The sequence below is a fragment of the Triticum aestivum genome, chromosome 3D, assembly GCF_018294505.1.
Source record: "Triticum aestivum cultivar Chinese Spring chromosome 3D, IWGSC CS RefSeq v2.1, whole genome shotgun sequence".
Taxonomy (NCBI): Eukaryota; Viridiplantae; Streptophyta; class Magnoliopsida; order Poales; family Poaceae; genus Triticum; species Triticum aestivum.
The window spans coordinates 315,689,430-315,701,319 of record NC_057802.1 but is presented as its reverse complement, the minus strand read 5'-3'; positions in this window follow the sequence as shown (position 1 = coordinate 315,701,319).

The following is an 11,890-nucleotide window of genomic DNA, read 5'->3' as shown; positions in this document are numbered from 1 at the left end:
CCGTGATGATACGTGTTTGTCACAGTAGGTCGCGTTTTCTGTCATGCATGTACATCCATGACAAATTTATGACAGAATCAAGATAGTCATACCTGTGCTGTCGTAGAAGTGTTCCATGACATTGCCAAAATTATCATCACGGAAGTGTCCACTTCCATGACGATAAATCGCGCGTCACAGAAGTGCTTTCGTCAAGGGTGACCGACACGTGGCATCCACCGTAACGGAACACCGTTAAGCTATCGGGTTGAATTTTGGATCCGATAACCCGTTAACAGCCACGCCCAATGCCGATTTTCCACGTGTAAAATTCTCATTGGCTGACGGATCCACGCGTCAGCTCCGCGTTGGCACAGGTGTCACTTATCCAACGGTCGAGATGGGCCTATGATATGTTGACACGTGGACCGGCCCACAAAGTTTAAATGGGCCGGCCAAACCAAAGGCCCATAAGATTTAGCGGACCATAATGAGCCGGCCCAGCTAAAGGCCCACAAAATTTAGCGGACCATAATGGGCCGGCCCAGCTAAAGGCCCACACGATTTTGCAGACCATAGTGGGCCGGCCCAGCTAAAGGCCCACAAGATTTTGCGGACCACAATGGGCCGGCCCAGCTAAAGGCCCACAAGATTCTGCAGACCATAATGGGCCGGCCCAGCTAAAGGCCCAACATTCTCTGTCAAATCGGCCCGTCAACGGCCTGTCCTAAACTTGTCATCAACGCGGTCCATGGTCACTTCTGGCCCGTTAACAGTCCGCTAAGTAATTGGGCCGAACTACGGCCCGGTGTATTTCCGGCCTGTTAAAGGTCCGGCTTCATTTGGGCCCATTTACAGGCCATCAAAACTTTCGGCCCATAAACGACCGTGAAGGATTTGGGTCATATTCGGCCATGTCTGACATTCGGCCTGTTAGAGGCCCACTATAGCTTTGGGCCACTTTCGGCCTGTTGTCATTTTCGGCCTGTTAACGCTGGACGTAAACCATGGGCCATATGTGGCCCAACGTCATATCGGGCCCTTTAACGACCCATATAAAAATGACGATAATCTAGCCCGACCGAAGTTCCGACCTGTTAAAGGCCCGTGTATTAGGTCAGCGCATTTACGGCCCGTCCGAATTTCGGCCTGTCAAAGATCCGCATCGTAAATGGGCCACCATTTCGGCCTGCTAAGTCCAGTGGGTTATTTGGCACAATGAGGGCCCAATCTCACTTTCAGTCTATTAAAGGCCCATGTTTTTTATGGGCTCGAGATATTTACACCTGTAAACGGCCTATTTTTACTGAAGGCCCAAATTATGTTTAGGCCTGTTAAAGGCCCACTATGGGCACAGGCCTACCAGAAAAATATGAAAGCTTATGCTGATTTAGGCCCAGATATTTTTAGTGGGCTACATGCCAATTTCGACCCGTAATCGTTTTTAGCCCAATTGGAATGGGCCCGACGAATGTTGGCATGTTGGGCTCCTACGAAGCTTTCGGCCGAATACATTACTAAGATAAACCTACACTATACAAAAATAGCGTCGTAATTACTGCAGCCCGAGGCAGCATCATAAATGTTGTATCACAACAAAATAAATTCCAACCATACAACAAAAGGCCTGTAGGCATAAAGTTTACAGTCCTTCCATATAAAAGCACCATCAGATGTATAGAAGCACAGATCATTTGACCTGAGTGCTAATGTTTCAGGCTGTAGAATCTGATGGAGCAGCACGATCTCCACCTTTTTTCCGCCATTGCTCTTGAACAACGAAGCGAATGTCTGATAGTCTGGTTTCAAAACCATTCATATCTTGACGACATTTCTCAACCACTATTCTTGTTTCCGAAACAACGTCCATTAGGGATTGGACTTGTGTCTGGAGCACAGATATATCACTCTGTCTAGCAGGAAGATTTTGTTCAGTAGGCGATTTGGATGAGGTTACCTTGACAACCAACCCATAATTACACAGGAAGGTGCTTTTTGCACTGTTAGTGGAGAGATACTGACGCACTGCAGCAAGAGGTGACATTGTGCCTGTAGTAGCCTCGTCACCTTCAGGTGGTTGTGGCTGTTCAATCATTTGTTCCATAGCTTCCTGAAAGTTTGAACTTGTAGATTAGTGTACCAGATAAGTTACTAATGAGACAAAAACAAACAAAGTAGGTTAAACGTTTATACATAACTTATTTTGGTGAACTACTGTAATACATTAGCATGTATTGTAGTGCCAACTACATAATAAAATCACTTTCGGAACATATGTCCATGTAGCATGCCTACTGTATTGTCTATTTCCTCACATTCGTTGACATCTAAGGATAAAGAGACATGGTTTAAAGTAGGATGAACATAGTATGACATCATTCATATCATGGGCAAACAGATATAAAACAAACAGGCTATTTTATCATTGTGTGCGCACGTGAACATAACAACTAGATTACAAATCAAGACCAAAAGAATATCCTTCATCTCTTTTAAACCATGTAAGGTGAAATGATACGTTAAGACAACTGTGAATAAAAGTGAACAGAGTAACTGACATTTGCTGCAAACCAAGTAGTTAAATGAACACATCACAGTACCAATCAGTTCAAGGCAGGAGGAGTAAGGACTTACAACAGCGGCTTGAACTGGTGTGCTCATGCCCTTCATCTTGCTGGTGTGGCAATCCTTGAAGATTTGCACTGCATTCGGTTCAGGTTCTTTTTGGTCCGCACGGGCTTTCCTCTGTATTTGGAACAATTCAATATAGATACGATAATATGGCACAAAAAAAGAAGGAAGTAGCAGCTATTTACAAGAGCCTCGCAGTGTGCAATATAGCTACGAGATCCTGTTGTCTGTTGGAATTTCACTTTAGAACGATTGGTTTTGTTCTTCAAATAGTTAGCCTAGAAGAAGATACACTTGTAAGGCACATACATAAATACAAGTTCAGTATGTGGTCTGATCAAATACATATAGCCTACCTGATACTTTGGATCAGACCAGTGTTTAACAAGGGCTATCCAGTCTTCATCTGTAATATATTCTACTGGAGATGTTTGGGCGATTTCATTGTTAGCCTTGCCTTCAAAGTGAGATTTTCTAAGGTGGTACGATACTGTCGCAGAGCAGACTGAAAAACATGAGTGCATGCTTGTTTAGTTGCATCATCTTTTGGATCCAACTTGAACCTCATCTGTTGAAAAAAGAATGTGAGTCTTATTAGGAGGAATCTAGGAAGTATGGGACAGAGCAAGACAATATTACTAATTGCGATGAATAACATTACTTACGGATAAATGGTCAAGGAAGGTGTTAAACTGGGTATTGTCTTTCTCATTCCTGTACAGGATCCACGTTGGGAGGATACGTGCATGACACCTAACGGCAACGGCTGCCTCTGATACTAACTTGGCTGACTCTGTAGCATCACGTGGCCTTTTTAAACCTGCCTCAAAATGGATCTCCATTCTTCCTCCTTTAGATTTTGTTAATCTGTCAAGCATTATCCCTGATGTCTGTTTCCGCTTGCGCCGTCGTGCTAGTTCAACAACGAATATGGAAAGTGTTAGTGTACATCAAACTGTGAGAGTACATATAAAGGAGCATGCAACTGCAACTTGACTCAGTCAGGTACCGTCTTGCTGTTGATGCTCATGAGGTTCATCTGATCTTGCCAAGTCCTGTTGTGTCAGCAGTGCTTTGGAAGTAGTGTTAGGTGTGAAGGCAGCTTGGGAACTGGCCAGTTCCGGAGCAAACGAACGAGTAACTGGTTGACATGCTGGTACAGTTGAAGCGGATGCTGCAGCTGGTGGAGCAGGTGATACTGTGTTTGTAGATTTAGCCGGTGGACTTGGACCTTCTACTGCACTATAAGTACCAGCAGAATCTCGACGGCATAACCTTTTCCGTTTCACCCGACTGGTAACAGCACTCCCTACTATATTATTTTCCTTGCTCTTTTTTGACTTTGCCATGTCAAGCTGTACCCACAACACAAAATAATAAAATCACTCTTCAGAACTCATTGATGCATGATACAGACAAGCAATACTTTGATGTAAGACAACCGTATGAGGATGGAATATGTAAGAAAAACAGGACGGCATGACATATTCACAGCTACGATGTGCAAACTAAGCAGAAGGATTTTCAAGAAAATAGAAGTAATGCAAGCTAGACACCATATGAAAGATGCAACCAATATTACTCTGCCAAGTTAAAAGTGTCTTGTCATAAGTGGCAATTCAAAAATTAGAAGCAGTACAACGTAGAAATCAATGCAAGATGCAACCACGATCAAACTGCCATGTTAAAAGCGTCCAATCATGAGTGACTGATGCGGGATACACAACAACAGTACTTTGATGTAAGAACATGGTATGATAGATAGACGCAGTGTATTCTAGACACAGAAAGCCATGTCATATGCACATGTATAACGTATAAACTCAGCAGGTGCAATTTAATCAAAATAGAAGAAATACAGGCTAGACAACATATGCAACATGAAACCAATTATCACACTGTCAACTTAGAGCAAGCACCTGCGATGGTGGAGTATGGGAGATGAACTCATCATGTAGACTTGGGACTTCAACTTCATTAGCAGTAGCAGTGGCAAATCTAGAGAGTCTCTGTTTGCGTTGGTGCGGAGGACCACCAACATCCCCTAACTTACTCTTTTCCTTCCTATTTTCTGATATTGCCTTATGAAGTGAAAACCACAAGAAGATGAATAAAATTAGCTCTGCATAACTGGTTGATGCATGATACAGACGAACACTACTTTGATGTAAGGCAAGCGCAGGATAGGAGGATGGAATATGTATGAAAAAACAGTAAGCGGAAGGCATTTCAACAAAATTAGAAGAAATGAAAGCTAGGCACCATATGAACATGCAACCAATATCACTCTATCAGGTAAAAAGTGTCTCGTCGTAAGTGCCATTTCAAGAAATTAGAAGCAGTACAAGCTAGAAGACAATGCAAGATGCAACCTACATCACAGTCCCAAGTTAAATGTATCTTATGGGTAAGTGATCGTTGCAGGTATAAGTTGTAAGCTACGCAGATGCAATTCAACATAATCAGAAGCAATACAAACTAGACATCATACGGAAAACGCAACCACGTATAACAGTTCCAAGTAAGAGCAAGCACCTGTGATGGTGGAGTAGGGGAGATGTGCTCATCATGTACACGTATGTTCTAGAAACAGGAACACGTGTCATATTCACAGGCATTATGTGTAAAGTAAGCAGATGCAATTCAAGTTAGAAGCAATACAAGCTAGACATCATACGCAACATGCAACCACATATAATAGTGTCAAGTTAGAGCAAGCACCTGTGATGGTGGAGCAGGGGAGATGTGCTCATCATCTACACAACTACGTTGACTGTCCAGCCTTGTGTTGTCTTGCGAATCTTGTTGGGAGGATGGCGGAGTAGAATCTGTAGAGACCCCCTGTTTGAGTTGCTCCGAAGGACCACCATCATCCACTACCGGACTAATTTCCTTCAGCTGTAATGATTTTGCATTGTGAAGTCAAACCGATAAGAAAAAGGAATAAAATTCTCTCTTCAGAACTCATTCATGCATGATACTGACGAACACTACTCGGATGAAAGGCAAACACATGATGCGAGGATGGAATATGTATGAAAAACAGGATGGTGTGACATATTCACACCTATGATGTGGTAACTAAGCAGAAGGCATTTCAACAAATTAGAAGCACTGCAAGCTAGACACCATATGAAAGATGCAACCAATATCACTCTGCCAAGTTCAAACTATATGGCGTTTCAACAAATTAGAAGCAGTACATGCTAGAAATCATATGCAAGACACAACCAATATCAGAGTGGTGACTTAAAGGTGCCTTATCATAAGTGACTGATGCGGGATATGCAAGAATAGTAGTCTGATGTAGAAACAGGAACACATGTCATATTCACAGGCATTATGTGTAAAGTAAGCAGATGCAATTCAACAAAGTTAGAAGCAATACAAGCTAGACATCATACGCAACATGCAACCACATATAATAGTGCCAAGTTAGAGCAAGCACCTGTGATGGTGGAGTAGGGGAGATGTACTCATCATCTACACAGCTACGTTGACTGTCTAGCCTTGCGTTGTCTTGCGAATCTTGTTGGGAGGATGGCGGAGTAGAATCTATAGAGAACCTCCGTTTCAGTTGCTCGGAAGGACCACCATCATCCAATGCCTTGCCAATTTCCTTCAGCTTTATTGATTTTGCATTGTGAGGTCATACCGACAAGAAAAAGGGAATATCATTCGCTCTTCAGAACTCATTCATGCATGATACTGACGAACACTACTCTGATGAAAGGCAAAGTCATGATACGAGGATGGAATATGTACGAAAAAATGGACGGCTTGACATATTCACACCTATGATGTGGTAACTAAGCAGAAGGCACTTCAACAAATTAGAAACACTGCAAGACACCATATGGAAGGTGCAATCAATATCACCCTGCCAAGTTAAAATTGTCTCGTCATAGGTGGCGTTCATCAAACTAGAAGCAATACATGCTAGAAATCTTATTCAAGACGCAAACCAATATCACACTGCCAACTTAAAGGTGTCCCATCATAAGTGACTGATGCAGGATACACAAGAAGAGTAGTTTCATGTAAGAACATGGTGTGATAGACAGATATAGTATGTACCAAAAATAGGAAAGCGTGTCATATTCACATGTATCATGTGTAAGCTAAGCAGATGCAGTTTACACTAATTAGGAGCAATATGAGCTAGACACCATATGCAACATGCAACCAGATATCACACTGCCAAGTTAGAGCAAGCACCTTGGATGGTGGAGTAGGGGAGCGGAGACTTGGACCTTGTAATGCACTATCAGTACAAGGAGAATCAGTACAGATGCTCCGTTTACGTTGCTGCAGAGGACCACCATCATCGCCTTCCTTACTCTTTTGCTTCCTCTTTCTTGATTTTGCCTTGTCAAGTCAAACCCACAAGAAAAAGGAATAAAATTTGCTCTTCAGAACTCATTGATGCATGATACTGACGAACACTACTTTCATGTAAGGCAGTCGCATGATAGGAGGATGGAATATGTATGAAAAACAGGACGGCGTGACATATTGACATGTATGATGTATAAAGTGTAAACTAAGCACAAGGTGCTTGAACTTGTTAGAATCGATGCAAGCTAGAAACCATATGAAAGATGAAACCAATATCACTCTGCCAAATTAAAAGGGTGCCCTAACAAATGTATTTGACCAAATTAGAAGCAATACATGGAAACAGGCTAGAAATAATATGCAATATGCAACGAATAAAGGTGACTCATCGTAAGTGATTGATGTAGGATACAGAAGAGAGGTAGTTTCATGTAAGAACAAGGTTAACACATAGATGTAGTGTGTACCAAAAATAGGAAGGCATGTCATATTCATAGGTATAGTGTGTAAACTAAGCAGATACAATTTACCCTAATTAGAAGCATTACAATCTAGACACCGTATGCAACATGCAACCACATATCACACTACGAAGTTAGAGCAAGCACCTGTGATGGTGGTGTAGGGGAAGTGCGGTCTTCAGGTACAGAGCTACGTTCAATATCTTCATTTAGGCTTGTTGTTTCTTGAGAATCATGTGGAGAGGATGAAATTGCATTCTTTATAAGAGTATTGCGTCTCATATTAACCCACACGCGTGACTGTCTCATCATAAGCGATAGACGCAGGATACACAAGAACAGTAGTTTGATGTAAGAACATGGTGTGATAGGCAGATGTAGTATGTACCAAAAACAGGAAGGCGTGTCATATTCACATGTATAATGTGTAAGCTAAGGAGATGCAATTTAACAAATTAGGAGCATTGATGAGGGATACACAAGAAAAGTAGTTTGATGTAAGAACATGGTTAATAGAAAGACGTAGTATGTACCAAAAACAGGAAGGCATGTCATATTCACAGGTATAATGTGTTAACTAAGCAGATGCAATTTACCCTAATTAGAAGCATTACAAGGTAGACACCATATGCAACATGCAACCACATATCACACTGCCAAGTAAGAGCAAGCACCTGCGATGGTGGTGTGGGGGAATTGCGGTGATCAACTAGAGAGCTACATTGACTATCTTCATTTAGCCTTGCTGTTTCTTGAGAATCATGTGGGGAGGATGACACTGCACTCTTTAAACGAGTAGGGCGTCTCACAGTAACCCACTCGGGTGACTGTCTCATCATAAGTGATTGACGAGGGATACAAAAGAGCATTAGTTTGATGTACGAACATGGTTAATAGACATATGTAGTATGTATCAAAAACAGGAAGGCATGTCATTATCAAAGGTATAATGTGCAAAGTAAGCAGATGCAATTTAACCAAATTGGAAGCAATACAAGCTAGACACCATATGCAACATGCAACCACATTTGACAGCGTGAAGTTAAAGCAAGCACCTGGGATGGTTGTGTGTGGCAATTGAGATCATCAACTGCAGAGCTACGTTTACTGTCTCCAACTGCTGACACTGCACCCATTAGAGCGCTGAAACGCTTAGTGCTTATCTTCGAATTACACTGGAGCGGCTTCTGTCTTTTCTTTTCTGCATTCATCAACACTGCGTCAGAGTCTGAAATACCCATGCATAAAAAAACAATAGTGTGAGTATGGGTGAAGTGTGTGCACAATTAGTACAGTGTAAAGGTAGCAGATAGCAGGTCGGTGAGAAATAATTGACGGGAGACATATGATAGCTCTACAACATGCATGGCACACTAAATTACTACAGGATTCTATGAAAATAACAGTCGACTGAAAGCAAATAGGTCAGTCCATTTTTTCTGCACCGTCCGATGTACAAAGAACGGGCAGATCGCCTTCATCTACCTCCAGCCAGTCAGTGTTGACGATCTTCCTTGAAACGCCAGCGACCACCGGCCCAGTATTCCTCCCCTGCCTGCGCCCTCCCCTCGACCTCACCGCACCGCCCCCCGGCCATCCATTCAAGCCCCGCCGACCTCCAGATCGGGCGCAAGCAGCTCCTGCGCCCCACACCCCTATGATAGACACTGATGCGCCGCTTCCCCGGGGAACAGGCGGACTAGGTGCTCCGCGCGCCTAAGCGGGTGCTGCTTCTTTTAATTGCGGTTCGACTGACCCTGAATTGAAATCCAGGCTGGCTACTGACCTCTAGCAAAGGTGAAATAGTAAAAGGGAGGAAACCTTGTGCATTTAGTATCACGAAGAAGATGCAGTAAGAAGCGCTCAACTAGTTTCTTTCGTGGGATGAATACGGTGTGAGCAGAGACGTAAGATTTGCACGAATAAGGGAAGAGGAGTACCTCTTTCTGCTGGGAGTGTTGTGTCCTCCTTCTGTTTTTCCGACGATCTTCTTGTTGTTCGCCGGAAACCAGAAGTTGTGGAGGACGGTGCAGCCTTGGACGAAGCCATGGCCAAGTTGTTGAGTGTGGTGCGGTGGCCGTCTATCGGCGGCGGGGAAGCAGATCCGAGGCGGCGAACGACGGCGTAGCGGGAATAGCTCCGGTGCGGTGGACGGTTGCGACAGTGGAGCCGCAGCAGTGAGGCGCCGGACGGTGTGGTCGGAGTGGTTCTGGTACGGCGCACGTCGGCGTCGTGGAGGCAGCTCTGCCTCGGCTTCAGCTGCTAAGTCCTTGAGGGTGTTGCAGTTGCGGTTGCGTTGGACGACGACGTCGGGGTACCGGCTCCGGCGTGATGGAGGAGGGCGGTGGTGGATTGGCCGCTATGGGGTGGAGGACGGAGGAGGCTGGGGTTTCGCGGCTGGTGGAGAGGGCGTTTTTGCACCCACGGAGTATGAATGGGGAAACGGAGGGAGGCGGGGAACTAAGGGGGAACAATGTTTCGGTTTGAGACGCGCTTGTTTGAAATTTGGGGAAAGTTACAAACTTTGCCCCCATCTAAAATTTCGGACATATTGCGGGTTGGGGGTAGGACAGTCATGTCAGGTGTCCCAAATGTGGGCGGGATAGATTTCAGCCGAGTGCATGGGTAGGCGCCCACGGCGTATGAATGCTTCTCGGAGGCGATTGAGACTGGCGTCTTGGTGAAGTTACAAACCTACCCCGGTTTAGACCTTTGGACATCGGGCCGATAGGCTACACGGGCCAGAGTCAGGACAGTAATTTCCTACCACCAAAACATTAGTCTCGCGCGGTTTCGGGTGACCAGAGGCCTATTTGGCGCGTCATTCAATATTTGGGAGCAGAAACATTAACGTTTTCGGTTCTCTTGAATTGAACTTTCAGGATTTGTCAAACTTCACAAATCTTTACTCTTGAAAATCCTAAAGCTACGATTATTTTGGAATGGAGGGGGTACATTTGAATATACATTGTACATGAGTATATATTAAAACATATGCAACTTACCTCAGTTCATGCATGGTTCCAGATATAATCTCCTTGGTTGCAAAAAAAAGTTAGATATGCGTATGAATATATATAGCATGTTCAAACTCACAACAAAGATTGATGCCCCCTTTTACATCTGATTTACAAATGCCATTATCTCGCGTTCAAATAGATGAATGCACTTCCTATGAATTCGAATCTTCGAAACCCCCTTTATGTTGAATTCGACATGTATTCTATTTCGTAGCTAGCAATTTGGAATGTATCCATGCAAGTGACAAATGTATAAAGTGCTTCACACTAACAACATGGAGTGCACTAATTAATGTTTATATATGAATTGCAAAAGCATCCATTGCCTGTATTTCAAACCGCTCTCACTCTATGGATCGATAATATGAAATAAACACATGCACATGCTAGAATTCAATAGAGTATGGGTGTCTGATAGACCGATTTTCGTCCATACGCAATTTGCAAAATTCATGATCTCATCCAAAAATAATAATGCCATTTATATTTTAATTTAATGCGTAGAACCGCCTTTTACATGTAGATGCACTATGCCTCGCCCCGTTCTCACAAGCGCATTATATATCTCTCTATCTAACGCATAAGTGCACACACTTTATATGCATCGACATTTCTCTTTCACACATGCTCAAAATCTCTCTCAGGGTGTCGGGGTGTCTCACACACATGCTCCCTCTGTTTCTCTCTCTCTCTCTCTCTTTCTGACTACTATGTACCACTCTTTTCACTAATCTCAGTTGGAAAACACTATTTCTCTCACATGCATATATACACATGCACGGTCTCTACTAGCCCTCTATACACACATATATGTGCCTACGTGTCTCCCGCACGCACATTATCTTTAGGCCTCTCTCGCACACATTGCCCCCCCGACACACCTCTCTCTTAGTAGTTGGCAGATATGATTTCATCATATCATTCGGTAGGATATCCCTGGCTGTTAGCACTAGTAAAAGAAGACACATCCGTGACATTTTGGGCCGAACGAAATTTTTTTCTGTCATACATATGACACTTCTATGACGATAATTGTGACAAAACCCGGTATCATCATAGATGTGGTGGGCTCCTACTTCTATGACAAAAAATCATGACAGAAAATGGGCTTTTCGTCCTGGGCGGGCTGGAGACGCAGCTGCATGACATTCTTTGGGCCGTCCATGACGGAAAAAACCGTGGTAGAAGCGAGGGGGAGGAAAATTTCGGGGAGTTCCCGGTTACGGTGGGAGGTCGGGGGCCGAGCGATGTGCGTTTCTCTCGTACACGTACACGCGTGTGTGCGAGGCATTGGCTCTAACTGAACCCGAGCGAGGCGTTGGGCTCTAACTGAACCCGAGTGATTGCACTGTAGGCTATGCGTTACTGAACCCGAGCGATCGATCGATGGCTGTTAACTGAACCCGATCGAGCGATTCCTTCGCTACTGCTGCTAACTGAAGCCGATCGATTGGATGAACA